The following is a 14,994-nucleotide window of genomic DNA, read 5'->3' on the forward strand; positions in this document are numbered from 1 at the left end:
AGGTTCTGTTTTTGTAAAATTGTGAAAAAATTACTCGTAATTTGTGAATATAAAATAAACGTCAAGTCACATTCTTTCAACCATGGGTCCCGCTTTTGTGAATTTGTGCAAATAGAGTCCTGTTATTGCAAAAAACTTTTTCAATGAGTTTTTAAATTGTAAATAGATACAAGATTATGCTCAACACGGTAAAATTATACTAGAAAGAATGAAATTTTCCAAAATAAACAGCAATTGCTGTTACTAAATTAGAGATGCAACATACAAATATTTGGTATTTAGCCTATACTGCTGAACGCAGAATATTCATTTCGGACGAATGAAAGAAGAATCGTCTGCGAAGACAAAACTTAGTTCGTTTACATCTGTCTTTCTCCTCCCCCCCCCCTGGGAAAGGTTTATTCGATTAACAAAACAATAATGAAGATAAACAAATTTGTGAAGGGTCCGATTAAAAGATATATTATTTTGTGAAGGGTCCGTTTTTAAGTTAAATTATTTTGTGAAGTGTCCGTTTTTATGAAAAGATATTTTGTGAAGGATCTGTTAACGGACCCAAACTTCTTCTAAACAGACCCTTGCTTCCCATATCTTATCACACGCTAAAAAACCATATTTTATAGCGAATTTCATCAAAATCATTACCAAAACACTTCGGTAAAAATTATCGAGCGTTTTGGTGTTCCCGTAGAGCCAAAAAATACCGTTAATTTTACCATATTCTGGTATTCTTGACCATACTTTTTTCTCAGTGCACTTAAGAGGGTGGTATTACCTTCAGCATATTTCGCGATTTATATATTCGCCATATTTCACACTTGATTTTTTACAGAAACTATTCATTTCTCCCAGTTTCTGATGTTTTTCGAAGTTATACCAAACTTTTCATTGTTCTTTTGACAAAAATATCGTAGGTGACAAGTTGAAAGCGAAGTCATTTTCAATGCTGCCATGACAAAAAGAAAAATATTCCTCATTCTCGACACGCTACAAGGAAGCCACAGATGGTATATTCAGAGCGACATGCTAAAGATATGCTGAAAAATCGTACATTCACATTTATTCATGAAAACAGCTGGCAAAGTTGCTACAATCAATACACTTTCCTGCCGGTAGTATGTTGATCTTTGTTTCCAAGAATAGTGAAACTTTTCTTTCCTTTTACTCTCGTTTTTAAGCAACACAGAGCGATGATTTGCGTAAAGAAAAAAAAAAAGAAAAGAACTTGCATGATACACTATTTTTATACTCAAAGCTATTTGGAAATCAAAAAACTAGAGTGCTTTTAGAAATGAAATAAAATGTCAGTGTTCGTGATTTATTTAAATTTGGAAACAGTTTGGTAACATGATTCTTTTTTTAAATGAGAAATTCCTGCAGATAAAATTATGTAAAAAATTACGAAAATCGTAAAATGATGAAGTTCATGTATGACATTGCGTTAAAAGTTGAACCATAATAAGGGTACCTTCTAAATTTGCTGCAATAAATAAGTTTTCAAAATAAATAATGTTTAAGTTAAAGATCAATGACAGCATCGTGCAATCAAGTTTTGAGAAGATTTAATATGCACGATACTATGGCTCACCCTGAAAGCGTTTTGAGTTGCCGTGAATTTGCAAGTTATTTTAGTAAATGCACCGCAAAATTTCTAACAGTGTGAGGAGAATGTTTTCATTCGCTTTTTTCATTATCGTTATCAATTTTACGCACATTATTAGTAGAGCAGATGTCATTAATTTTTAGTGCAGTCTATCTAGAAAATATAGTTATTTGAGCTGATAAAACAAGTAAGTAATACGGCTTTTGTAAATATAATTAACCATACAAAGTGAAATAGATTAACTCACATTTAATAAAAAAGTATATTTGAATTTATACGAAACTGAGGTGGCATAAAAAGCGAGATTTAGTAAATTTGACGTAAATGATACAGAGAAAAAAATTCTAATAAAATTACCGTACTGTATGGTAATGACATTTAATAATAAAAAAAAAACAACACAATTCAGATGATAAAAACTAAAATATACGGTACTTTAACGATTTTTTTTTTGGTAGTTTTTCCGTTCATATCGAACGATTTACCGGAAATTCTGGTTTTCATAATCGTAGTTCTTATTACTACACAAAATTGAAAAGTAAATTTAATCGAATAAATGGATTTTATGCCATGCTTTAAGGTATCATGATACAATTATCAAATTTTATCATATTTACCTAATTTTATAACATATTATAAAATAATATTTTATTTTTTATTTTACCAAAATCATTACCAAAGCGCTTTGGTAAAAATTATCGAGCCTTTTTGGTGTTACCATAGAGCTAGAAACACTGCAAATATTACCATATTCTGGTAGTTTTGGTTTAGACCATACTTTTCTTTTCAACGTTTAATTAATAGAGCATTAAATTTAAAATTTATGAGCAAAATGAAAGATTTTTGAAAAAAAATTTTAAATTTGGGGGGAAAATTTGTTATAGCTAGCTGTTTATATAAACTTAATTATTTTGAGATTTATTATTAGTTTATAGTTTAAAAAAAATTTATTTGGATAGTTTATTAAAGAAAACTAAGTTTCCAAAATGGTTTTCTGATTTTTTTGCATTTCTAAAACTGATGTTATTAAATTCAATAAATTTAGAATAGAATATTCTCCCCCCCCCCTCAAGCTTTTCAATTATAGCTGATAATTTAAAAATGTTTGACTAAAACTTTACTACATTAAACTATCCATTTTGCTTGTCTTAAATTTTATTTATTTATTTTTTTGCTTGTTATCAAAAATATCGAAAACCTAAACATTGAAAATGTAAATTAAAACTAATATGAGTTATTGATTTAAACCAGTTAATTATTAAAATATGACAACTCGTAATTATGTTGTTTTACTTACGATATCAGTGATAAAAACATAGATAAAATCTCACGAATTTGAAATCTCACATCAAAAATTAAAAACATTTAGTGAAATAAAATTTAAAAAAAAAAAACTCTAAGCAATGAAGTTTTTGAATTATCCATGTCATTAATTAGTTAAATAAAATAAAATAAAAACTCAAAGTAATGAAGTTCTTGAATTATTCATGTCATTAATATAATCTAACACCACACGGATCTAAAGAGTAAAGAAATTCAAATCTCTAAATTCCCATTAAAACTTTCCATTCTAAAGTTTTCGCGGTTAACAAAACGTCTTTGAGCCATTTTGAAGTGGATGCCACAAAAAAGAACGCCACATTGTTACAGGGTAATCCTTCAGCTTTGGAAACAAAAACGTTTCACCTAAACCTAACCCTAAAGGTCCCCTATGCACACTCGACCTATAGAAAGGAAAACACACAACTTCGTTTGATTTTTTTTTTACTGGGCTAGTCTGTCGCCAAGAAAGGAATTTTTATAACGCACCCTTCTTTTTTCTTGACTCAGAAAGTGATGAAAAACATGTGTTGTCTCCAACCCTCAGCATCTGAAAAGAGAACGACCCCTATAGCAATTTTTTTTTCAAACGATTTTCCGGTGAGGGGTGAGCAACGTGTTTTTTTCCCCTCAGTTCATACATCAGTCAATGTTTCATGAAACATGTATCTCTTCCCCGGTTTTGACTAATGTAGAAAACATAACACAGAGACCACATTGCGGTTACAGAAAACAGACTATATCCAGTATGTTACCACCAGATGATGAACTTAATATTTAAATCATGATTTAGGTAGGTGGAATTTAAAATAAACATGGAAAAACAAGAAAATTAATTCCAAAATTTAAGTCATTTTCATACATTTAATTTTTTAACTAAAAAACAGAATAATAGAAGTAAAATACGTTGAGCTATGTTTATAAATTTTATTTTATTTTTAAATATTTAATTATTAGATAGAAATTAACTAAACACGAAACGTTGAAAGTTAATCTAATGCCGATAACATTTATGAATTTAATTTTGAACTTAAATTTAAAGTATTGTTTTTCTTTATAAAATATGAATAGAATCAAAGGTGCATTCCAAACTCGGATTACCAAAATAATAGTGAAGATGTAAAAAATAAATTTGATGAATACATTCCGTTAGTATTTATACTTCAAATTTCATTTCTTAAAACAGCCAAATACAGGGGATTTATTTTGTAACATCGAAAAAAAAATAATCGAAGAACTATAAAAAGTTTGACAGTTTCCAAAATTTATATTTTAACTTAATCTTAAAACAATTATCTTTTTTTTTATAAAGTTTTTATATTATCAAACAAAAGTCTGGAATAGGTGGTAATTAAATTCAGAAGGTACATCCGATCATAGTAACATATACATAAATCAGTAAAGGGAATTTCGACATTTATGAATTGAATTATGTAAATTACAAAAAAAAGAAACATTATCAAAATCCAGAGTAAAAATCACCGTGAATTAAGCATAAATGAAAGTACATAAATGTTTCACAATACATACATACATTATGCACTGTCATAGTTTTTGTGTTTTATTCTCATTGCCTTTTGCTTTAGTCTGCATACCCCAAAGTATACCCTATCCTTTGTTGGACAGAGAATCTGCTTAATAAAACTCGAAAGTTTTATAGAGCAACAAAAATATAGCGGTTGGTCATGAATCTAATTCTGAACTGAAAATATTGAACCTTTCATAAGGTATTTATGACATTATCAACTCTACAGCTAGAAGCCATTTAATGTAGATGATTGTCTTCCATAATTTTTTTAAAATACTTAAAATAAGAAAGGAAGGGATTTAATAGATTTTAGACCTTCATATGTAGCTCCAGCCAATTCAACTCAATGGCAAATCCAATTAATGGAATGGAAATTTTCAAAAAATATTACTTTTTTGTACTTACATGTACTCTTTAATATTTATCTTTAGTTTGATAATAAGGTTACGATAATAGCACACACATTCTAAGTTTAGTTTTAACTGAAATCACCAAGTCATAGTTGATAAATTTGAAGACAATCACCTCACGCGTTTGACAAGAACTGATATTTTGAATCATTAGGATGCGCAATAGTTGAACAAACCATTTTCAAACAAATTATTGAATATACGCGTTCGTATACTCCAAAAACCAATCCAAACAAACCTTAAAATACAACGCACGCACATCCACGCAAATATATATTCCATGCGAAATGATCGGAAATCTTTATTTCCGCCATCGTGCTATACCTGCTATTGAGCAAGATTTATTCAATGTCAACGCCACCTTCTTTTCAAAATAACGTCCGTATTGCTCGGATTTAAGAGCGGAAAATAGTTGTTTCGCATCGGTTAACTCAGAAAAACAATGTAAACAAAACTAAAGAGCAGAAACCGGACTCTTTTAGTTTATTTCAAGTAAACTGAAATTGACCAAAACAAACATGATTTCCAAATCATACTAATAGGAAAATCATGTTTGGCTTGGATAAAATAACTCAATTTCAAAAAAGTATGCCGGGCGTTTTAAGCTTGCCTCAATCCTAAAACATTAGAATACTTCTCGAAAATTAATTATCACCTGCATAGTGGAGAAAACAGAAGCAAAAATAATCTCAATCATTATTAATGAAAGTATAAAAGGTGAAGTTAGTTTTAGGTTGATTAAAACTGACAGTAAATGTTCAAACTATTTTGAGAAAATCCTAATCAAGTAAATGCGCGAATAAATTTATGAAATTCCATGCTTTTTGAAAAGTCAGCTATTGTTTGATTAAATTAAAATATGTCGTAAATTTTTAGTTTGGAAGCAAAGGGAAAACTTTCGGAAAGTGTCAAAACTTTATCCAAAAGTAATAAATAAACGTTATTTATCTATTTACATTAAAAAAAGACAAAACAAAACAGTTGATATTATTCAACTAAAAATATATGTACTAAAAAGAACACTTGTGCCGCCACTTTCCATAAAAAAATTATTATTAATTAATTATTTTTTTAAATGGCCATTTTTAGGTAAAAATAAGACATTTTTTTGCATATACGCTAAAGACTGTAAAAAAAATTCTATCGCCCAAAACAAAAACTCCTTTGCGTATTTTACTTAGAAGGCTGTCTACTATGTTTTGAACTAGTATCTTAAAAGAAAGTGCATATACTGAACTGCGTTAGTTATCAATGTAGTTAAAAAGCAAATTTTTAAAAATTTCCGCACGTGTCTTTGCGGAAAAAATGAAATTCTACTTTTTTCTTTTAATCTGTAGTTCAAAACATGTGCGCTATGACCATAAACACTTGTAAAAATTGTAGACAATTATTTTAAAAACAATACGTGACATAGTGTTTAAGTTGGTGTCAAATGTGAAAAGAAACCTGATTTTGAGATAAATGCATTTTAAAACGTAAAATCACGAGTGCATCTACTGTTATCGTCTTACACAAAAACTGCTTTAACTTAATTAATAATTAGAGTACAAACAAAACTTAAGTATTTTTAGAAAACTACGACAGCAGGCATTCTAAATTTATAATCAACTAAATTTCCAAAATTTTGCCCAAAATCATGTTTTTGCACCTTAACACATTGTTACATAATTAATAAATGGGTTCAGAATTGTAAAATGAAACATTTTTATTTTAATTTGTTACGCATTGATTCATTTAAGATTTTCCCTTCATTTAAACAGATAAAATAAGTACATAAAATTGTATTAAATTTATTGATCTATGTTTTAATATTATATCATGATACAACTTTCGAATTAAACTATTCGTACAATTGATTAATAGGTTACAAACCGTAGGACACTTTAAACTATTAATTAGGTTTGACGAATTTTTAAAATAAATGACTTGTTAATAAATGTTAAAATGACTCTTGATTTGAATTTGTATTTTATAAAATAGTTCAATTGATAGTAGATTTGTCTTTTGATTTGAAGTTTTCTTTAAGAAAAAAAATTAATCATAAAAAATTGTTAATATTTGCCTTTGACTAATACTTTTAAAATTTGGCTAATACTTTCGATATTTGGCTAATTTACTAGCTAATAATTTGAAGTTCTTGACGCGGATCCCTGTTTAATGCACTAATCGTCATACAAAAAAAATTCCTGAAATCGCAATGATTCAACCTTCAAAATAGGAATGAATCAAAAAGGTTAATATAAAAAAAAGGTAAATTTTCTTTTGTTTTCGTTAAAGACTAAACATAAAAATAAAATGGAGAGCAAGACACGAGATAAAAGTTCTTAAATGTCTCTTATTTGTCAGTCTCTCAAGAGATATTTAAGGAGCTTATCTGTAAAGCCCAGGCGTCTGCTATTGTCTCAAGAGCCTTGTACTCTTCATTTTTCTTTTCTTTTTTTTTACTTTTTAAACTAGTACGCTGAAAAGACAAAGTGAAAAATTTAGAAAGGGTCGAAGCGAAATACTAGTTAATCAGAGGTTTATTTTAATCTGATATAAATTGCTCCTGTAATCTTACACAGTTCGTTCAATAATTTTACAAATGCAATGCTATAAGTACGCTAGTAAAAACTTCCGCATCAAATTACGGTAAAAAGTACAATAAAAGTAGTTTTTACCATAAAATCCAATTTTAGGTCAGTCCTGCATTGGGACTGGTCGTAAAGACACGGTTCTCAGTAGAATACCAGCATTACTGGCTACGGTCAGTAAACGGATGTGTGAGCACTTGGATCATCCTGCGTATGGTTACGAGGGTGCGCGGTATCGGCCCTCGTTAAACAGTTCGACCATTAAATGCTCGGCTTCACACGCGGGTCGCCGGGCTACCAAAGAGGGGAAACCATCCCCTCTGCTGAGGATCAAAATTGTGATGGCATGTCTTCGGATCATCCTCACAGACTGTCAGTTTCCCAGACTGTCAATATCCCACTGTGAGCCGCGGTAACTCAGGGGATACGGCATTCACCTCAAAATGAGGTGACCCAGGTTCGAATTCCAGCAATGACTGGTTGATTCGAATTCCACACCCGGCTCGCGCCGACCACAGTTGATTGATGACAGTGTTTGAACCAAGCATTGTTTTCGTAAATCCACTATTGTGTTTTGATAATTTTAATGAACTTTTATTTAAAAATATTTTTAAATTTTCTGAAAATAATTTCTTTTAAACCAATCGAAGTAATTAATAATAAATAATTAATATCAAAATTTTTCAATTTATTTATACATTTAATTTTGAGGGCCAGAATGCTTCACGGAGAGAAATATTCAGGTAAAATTACCGGAATGCAATGATAATGACAATTCTGGTAATAAAACCAAGATATACGGCATTTAGACCATAGCAAGGGGACTCTAACCCATGATCCGTCTACCACTGAGGATATTTTGCATCAGCATTGTGGTCGGTGCGAGCCGGGTGTGGAATTCGGATCAACCAGCCATTGGTGGTATTCGAACACAGTTCACCTCTTTGGGAGGCGAGCGCTCTATCCCCAGAGCCACTACGGCTCATATAAATTAAATTGCACAAAAAAGAAAAGAAAATGCTTATATTTTCCTTACAAAAAGGCAACAATTTTGTAAAAATCATATACTTTACCAAATCAGCTTCATAAATCCAAATAGCAGAAATGATATTTCAATATTCCTAATGGAAAAATCAACACTTTCACGAAGAAAACAAGCAACGGACAATATGATTTTCTAAAGTAATCAAAGACAAAAATCTTAACCAACGATTCAGTCTCAAATCAAATCAGCATCTGCAGCAGCAGTAAATTGATGCGTCATTCCAAGAAAATCACAGTGCAATACCAAAATTGTTTACGATAAAGCAATCAGTAGTCCCACGCTAAATTTCGAATGTATACGATGAAATGCGATCTTTTTTTTTTCACACTCCATTCAAATAAAATAAAAAAAATTTACAGAACAGAAGAAAGTAAACAACTAAACTCGCTATCTGAGATGGAGTAAAGATAACTTGATTAACTTCCTCTGAACTCGCTATTTCTGATATGATTGCGCATCGGCAATAAATAAATAATTTACGAGCTGTTTATAGCCCAAAAAATCTGTACTAAAGATTGACCTGCGAAACAGCCATCAGATAGTTAGTGGACTTCGCACTAAAGGTCAAAATCTTTATTAGGATGGTTTAAGAATGATTTATAGCTAGTAATAATTCAGATATATTATCTTAAGTATCACATTTTTTAAACGAAATATTATGAATGAATTTATAGTTTTCGATCAAATAATAAAGTCAGAATTAAACACAGTTTTTTTTTTAAATATAAAAAAAACTATTCAGCATTTTGTTTAGTTTAAATTTATCAATTTTATTAAATAACTATTTGGTTTTTTAATATGATTAGTTTAAGTTAACAATTTGAAGATAACTTTTTATATAGTTTTTCTTTTATTTCATTTTAAATGTATATTAATAGCATCTAAGCCAATAACAATGTATATTAATACCATATATAAATAAAAACTATTTTGCATTTGGTTAGTTTATATTTATTAATTTTATCAAATAACTATTTTTTTTCCCAATATGATTAGTTTAAATTATCCACTTCAAGATAATTTTTTATCTATTTTTTTTTCTATTTTTTTTTCAATGTGTAAATACCATGTTAACTAATAATAATGTATATTAATACCATATATAACTATTCTAGAGATTCTATATAAAAACTATTTTGCATTTTTGTTAGTTTATATTTATTAATTTTGTCAAATAACTGTTTTGTTATTTTATATGATTAGTTTAAGTTAATGTCAAAATAACTCTTTGCATTATTATTATTATTTTGTTTTCAATGTATATCAATACCATCTTTGCTAAAAGATTATTTTCGGGATTTAAATAAGCCAAAAACTATTTCCAAACGAGTAAAATAAATTTTAATTAAAAATAAAATTTCCATCTTAATATGCAAGAGAGACGCTTTATCATTTTCAGAAAATCCCATTTAATGAGATTTAATTGTTCAAGTGAAAAATTTTCGAACTCGTTAAAAATTAAATCAATTCCTCAAGAAGAAAAAAACAGTCGAATAACAAGTTGCTGGTTGAAAAAAAAAAGGAAGATATATTTTAAACAAATAGTTCTTAAAACTTTGATTTTGAAAAAGACTTTTTTTTTGATGGAATAAAAGAGTGAATTTAATTATTCAAGATGAAAATAAAAATCATACAATGAAGTTTAGAAAATAATCCTCAAACCGGGTGCAGTTTGCAAGAAAAAAAAGCGAATATCCTGATAACTTTTTATTTAATGATCGTATTTTCTTGTACTAAAAAAAGAAAACTTTTGATCTCGATACTATCATAAAACACACTTTATTTCTATTGCCCACCAACTTTCGCAGTTAATTATACTGAAATAATAGCCTCCCATACTAGCGTATTGCGCATTATGGAAAACTGTACAGTACAAGTACGGTACTCTAAGCACTACATTTACTCCATACAGAAAAATTTACCCTTAAATCTAAGTACTAAGACTTTAAAATGTAAATATTGTATAGTTTTTAGTGCTTAGAGTTACGGTACATTAAGTACTAAATTTATCCAATACTGAAATATGTACCGTAACTGTAAGTATTGGGGGAAATATCAAATTTCATTTATCAAAAGGTTACCAAAGATAATAAGGAGTTAACACGTCTTATATACTAGTGAATTGAGATTGTATTATTATAGTGGTAGTTACATTACATTAATCCCTGACCAAAATTTTATCTGGGATAGAATTCGATGAATGGATATAACTAGTTCATTGCCGTTTTGCGAAAGACTGGGAGAGCTGTTTTAAGGTCACCGGATTTTGAGCGCTGGTTTTGAGAGCTATATTAAATTCACCGGACTTAGAACACTGATCGTGTTAGCTGTATTAAGTTCACGGTTGTGTACGTGGTCCTTCCTGTGTTACAGTCGAGTGTGCAAAGCTTTTGTGTTGTGTAATCGAGACTGAGTAGCAATAGAGCGAGGAGGACAATATCGCAGTTGCAAATAACAAGTCAATAACAAGTTCAATGTTCACCATCTATCGAAGTGGGGACTACTGTCAATATGGGCACTTTCAGATCACGTCCGGTTCACCAATTTGGGGACTAGTGTGCCGATGATGTCAACCTTCATCTATCAAAAGGTACCCCAAGATAAAACTGAGTTAACACGTCTTTATATACTAGAGAATTGGAACTGTATTATTGTAGTGGTAGTATAGTACACTACATACTAAAACTTTTAAATGTAAATATATATTTTTTATAGTCTACAGCAGTATTTCCCAAACTTATGACTTTTGTGTATCCTTTCTAAATTTTTCGCAATGCTGTGTACCACTATAAAAAAATTTATGTAATTTTTTACTATAAAAAAATTGCACAAAAGTTCAAAATCACAACTAGCTGTTGACAACACTAATTATTAACTGTTAACTCTACAAAAAACAGCCAATAGAAAAATACGTAATCGTAAATTTTCATGGCTAGCTTTGTTTTTAAATAAAAAGTTTTGAAACTTTCGTTTGTTGTAAGATATTTCGCATAAGAACGCGCACCCCCGCTAAACTGTTCCCGTACCCCTGGGGGTATGCGTGCCATACTTTGGGAAATACTGCTCTACAGCTTGAAAAAACATTGCTAGATACTCATTGTAATACAAATTCTGCTATTTAGCGCGTTACCCAAACAAACACATGCGTAGAATGAATACGCAGTATAGACGAGCACACAAAAAAATGTTACATAGAAAAAGCAGAGGTCAGTGATTTATATCATAGAAATAAAAAACTTGAGCGTTACAGTGCGACAGTAAAGAGGAGCAAAAAACAATAGCCACAGACTTAGTGACATTCAACAAATGATAAGTGACGCATAAAAAAGGAAGGACGCCGCTTAAGTTGAGAGACAAAGGACTCGTGGCATCAGAATTTGTTTTTTTTTATGACCACTTAAGGATATTTTTAAACATGTTTTCTATACCGTTATTTTATTAAAAATGACGTTTTATTATCAATTAAAAATTAAATTACAACCTCCCAAAACAACGTTTAATTTTATCAATTATAAAACATCAAACCAATATGATTTTTAAATGTTGTTTCAAAGTTGAAAGTAAAATAATTTTTTTATACTTATTATAAGAAAAATAACACTCTCGATCTAGACTTTAAAAAAAAATATTTAAAAAAATAATAATAATAATTATAAAATAATATTACTATTAATAAAACATCTTCCTCAATACCGTGTTTTTGAAAATGGATACTACTTAAGTAATTTTTTTTTTTTTAAATAGATGCTTTGTTTGGAATGACGGAAATAGAATTAATTTAACATTGATAGATGTTACTAACAATAATACAATAGTTTTAAATTTTGAATGCAGTAAAATAATGTTTTCCAAAACATTTTCCCTATTTTAAAAAAAAAATATTTTTCAATTATCCTATGTAATTAGATGAATAATCATTTCCGGAAAACAACAAAATACTTTAACTATTGTCTCTTTAACTGAACACAAAATACCCTCGTCCTTTGGATAATGTGTTTTCTAGAATGAATCGAAAGGTGCTAGGATTTATTTGACAAGATGTAAAAAGAACTTTACGAAGAGATTTTGTAATTTTTTGTGTACATTGGTTGGGTGTTGGACAAAGACGGTTCCTAACGCTTTCTCGTTCTTAGCTAAGCACACTAGGGAATGTATGGTCACATCTACCAGAATATGGAAAAAGTTACCGTGTTTCTGGCTGTAAGGGAACACCAAGAAGCTCGGTAATTTTTACCGAAGCACTTTGGTGATGATTTGGTTAAAATTAACAATGAAATATGGTTTTTTAATACGCGATAAAATTTAATAAATCTGCCAAATTGAGTAATAGCTTAGAGCAGTGTTCCCCAACCCCCTGTCCGTGGATCAAATGGTACCCGGCCGCCCATTTCATTGAAGCTGAATTTAAATTCCTAGGTTTATACCCCAAATTAAAATTACTTGTGTTCCATTAAAATTTTATTTATTTAAAAAAAGGGGGTCCCCGAAGGTAGTGGCATAAATTTTTTAATGTTTGCAATCTATCATTGTCTCCGATTACCCCCCAGATGGAACCGTCTCATTGCAAAGAAACAAGCTCAGGGTTCTCAATGATTTAACGTTCTAGTAAGTTCAAATGTTAAATCATTTTTTATTTATTTTTTGGTGTAATTGTATTTTATTTTGAAGACATGTTTAAATACAATTAAATTAAAATTAATAAATCAAAAATATAAACAATCTTCGCCCCCACCCTCGGGCGGAGGTAAAATTATCAAACGTTGATAGGTCCGTGGTGATAAAAAGGTTGGGGAAGACTGGCTTAGAGCATGGCATAAAAACCATTTATTCGGTTAAATTTAGTTTTCAGTTTTGATTTTTTTACTAAATGTGTGGTAATAAAATCAGAATTTCCGGCAAACCGTTAGCAAACTGAAAAATTACTAAATGAATGGTTTAAATACCGTAAATTTTGGTTTTATTAACCAGAATTATGTTTCTCTTTTTTCTTTTTTTTCCTTCAAGAAATGTAATTACCATACCGATCGGTAGGTAATTTTACCAGATTTTTTTCTCCGTGCACCTACATTAACAAAATTGCTTACATTTTAATTTGATGATAAATTAGCCATTTAGTTCCAAATATAAATAATATTTAATATAAAAAATTATATTTTTTAGGAAAGAGCAAAGTATTAATTTTTCCGAAGTATATGTCAGCTCAAGATTTTATCCAACCTGCTCAAAAAAACCCGGATATATATTAAATTTACAAAAAAAAAAAATTTTTTTTTTACTGTAAAGTATTTTTATGGTATTAAATTGACACAATCACTTTTCCACAGAAATTACAATACAAGGGGCTTTAAAAATCAAGAAATAAGCAATTTTGAATTTAAAATCTTCGGAACTTTGCGTAAATTGAGTTATTTGATCAGATTTAACAACATAAATCAAAAAAAAAAAACTTTGATCATGCTCCTCCTCATTTCTATAGTTTCCAAGCGCCATTGTTTTTCACTAAGTACAATCGAATAATTTAACTTTATCATACGGACACGGTTTGAATTATCTATTCAAGTTGATACTTAGTTCCATGTTCGATCATCAATTATAATAAAAAAAACCATACAATAGAAATCTAGGCAATTAGAATGATTAAAAAAAACTCCAGATTTTTTTTGTAATGATTCGTAAAAGGAGGAGGAGACACAGATCTACATAATAATGGTAATGAAAATAGCTTTAAATGCATCATATCAGAAATAACTATAAAAATAGAAATAAAAGAAAATGATACAATCTGAATACGAAACCCGACAGCAAGTTTTTTTGTTTTGTTCCAGAAGTAAAAAATAAAAAACATTATCTATCCAAATCAGCATCCACCCCTCAACCAGAATCAATTTAGAGGCCATCCTTCCGGATAATGTGGCCATGGCTCAATTCAAAGCAATTGGACATAATGGACACTTGATGACAGTAATGATATCGGGCAGTGAACAAAGCGGAAAAGGGTGGTTTTCATGATAATAATATGCAAAATACGTGTACCAGACATAGTTTAAAATCTTTTTTGTGTCTGTGTCCCGAGGGCATTTTAGAAGGGAAGTTTTTCGTGAAGACAGACCTGGGTTAGTCAAGATGAAAACATATCTTTCGCTCTCATGCGTGTCTGAGCAATATATGAAATACTTTTTAAACTTTGCCTGAAGGTATACACTGTTGTGTGTTCTAAAAAGATTAGTTCCTAGCTAGGATGAGTGAGTTTATTCTGCGATGCGACTCGACTAATAGTGAGGAATTAGTGTAATAAGTCTTAGGAAAAGTTACATTGAACTATTAAAATATTTATTTTCATCAAAAAAAATTGTTTATGTAGGAGGTAATTATGTGGGATTTCTGTCTTATGATTATACCAACAACGGTTATTAAGAAAAGAATTCTTTTCGATTGTATGACGTTTGCTTGATCGATTTGATTCAGGAAGAAGAAATGTTGCCAATATTATGGATGTTAATTTTATAATTTTTCCA

The 14,994-nt window shown here is 29.7% G+C and overlaps 1 protein-coding gene across 4 annotated transcripts in view; it reads right to left on the bottom strand.

The window, feature by feature from the left end:
* LOC107455008 (uncharacterized) overlaps positions 1-14,994 on the bottom strand; it is a 142,960-nt gene that overhangs the window by 60,902 nt on the left and 67,064 nt on the right. Inside the window, exon 1 of one of the 4 annotated variants that reach the window (XM_016072400.4) lies at positions 8,508-9,055. The exons of the other annotated variants lie outside the window; for them this stretch is intronic. The gene's annotated coding sequence lies outside the window, so the exon portion shown is untranslated. Of the gene's footprint in view, positions 1-8,507; positions 9,056-14,994 lie in introns of those variants that run through there. 4 annotated transcript variants of the gene reach the window in all.

This window comes from Parasteatoda tepidariorum, chromosome 10 (genome assembly GCF_982258835.1).
Source record: "Parasteatoda tepidariorum strain Cologne lab strain chromosome 10, Ptep-v5.0, whole genome shotgun sequence".
NCBI classification, from domain to species: Eukaryota; Metazoa; Arthropoda; class Arachnida; order Araneae; family Theridiidae; genus Parasteatoda; species Parasteatoda tepidariorum.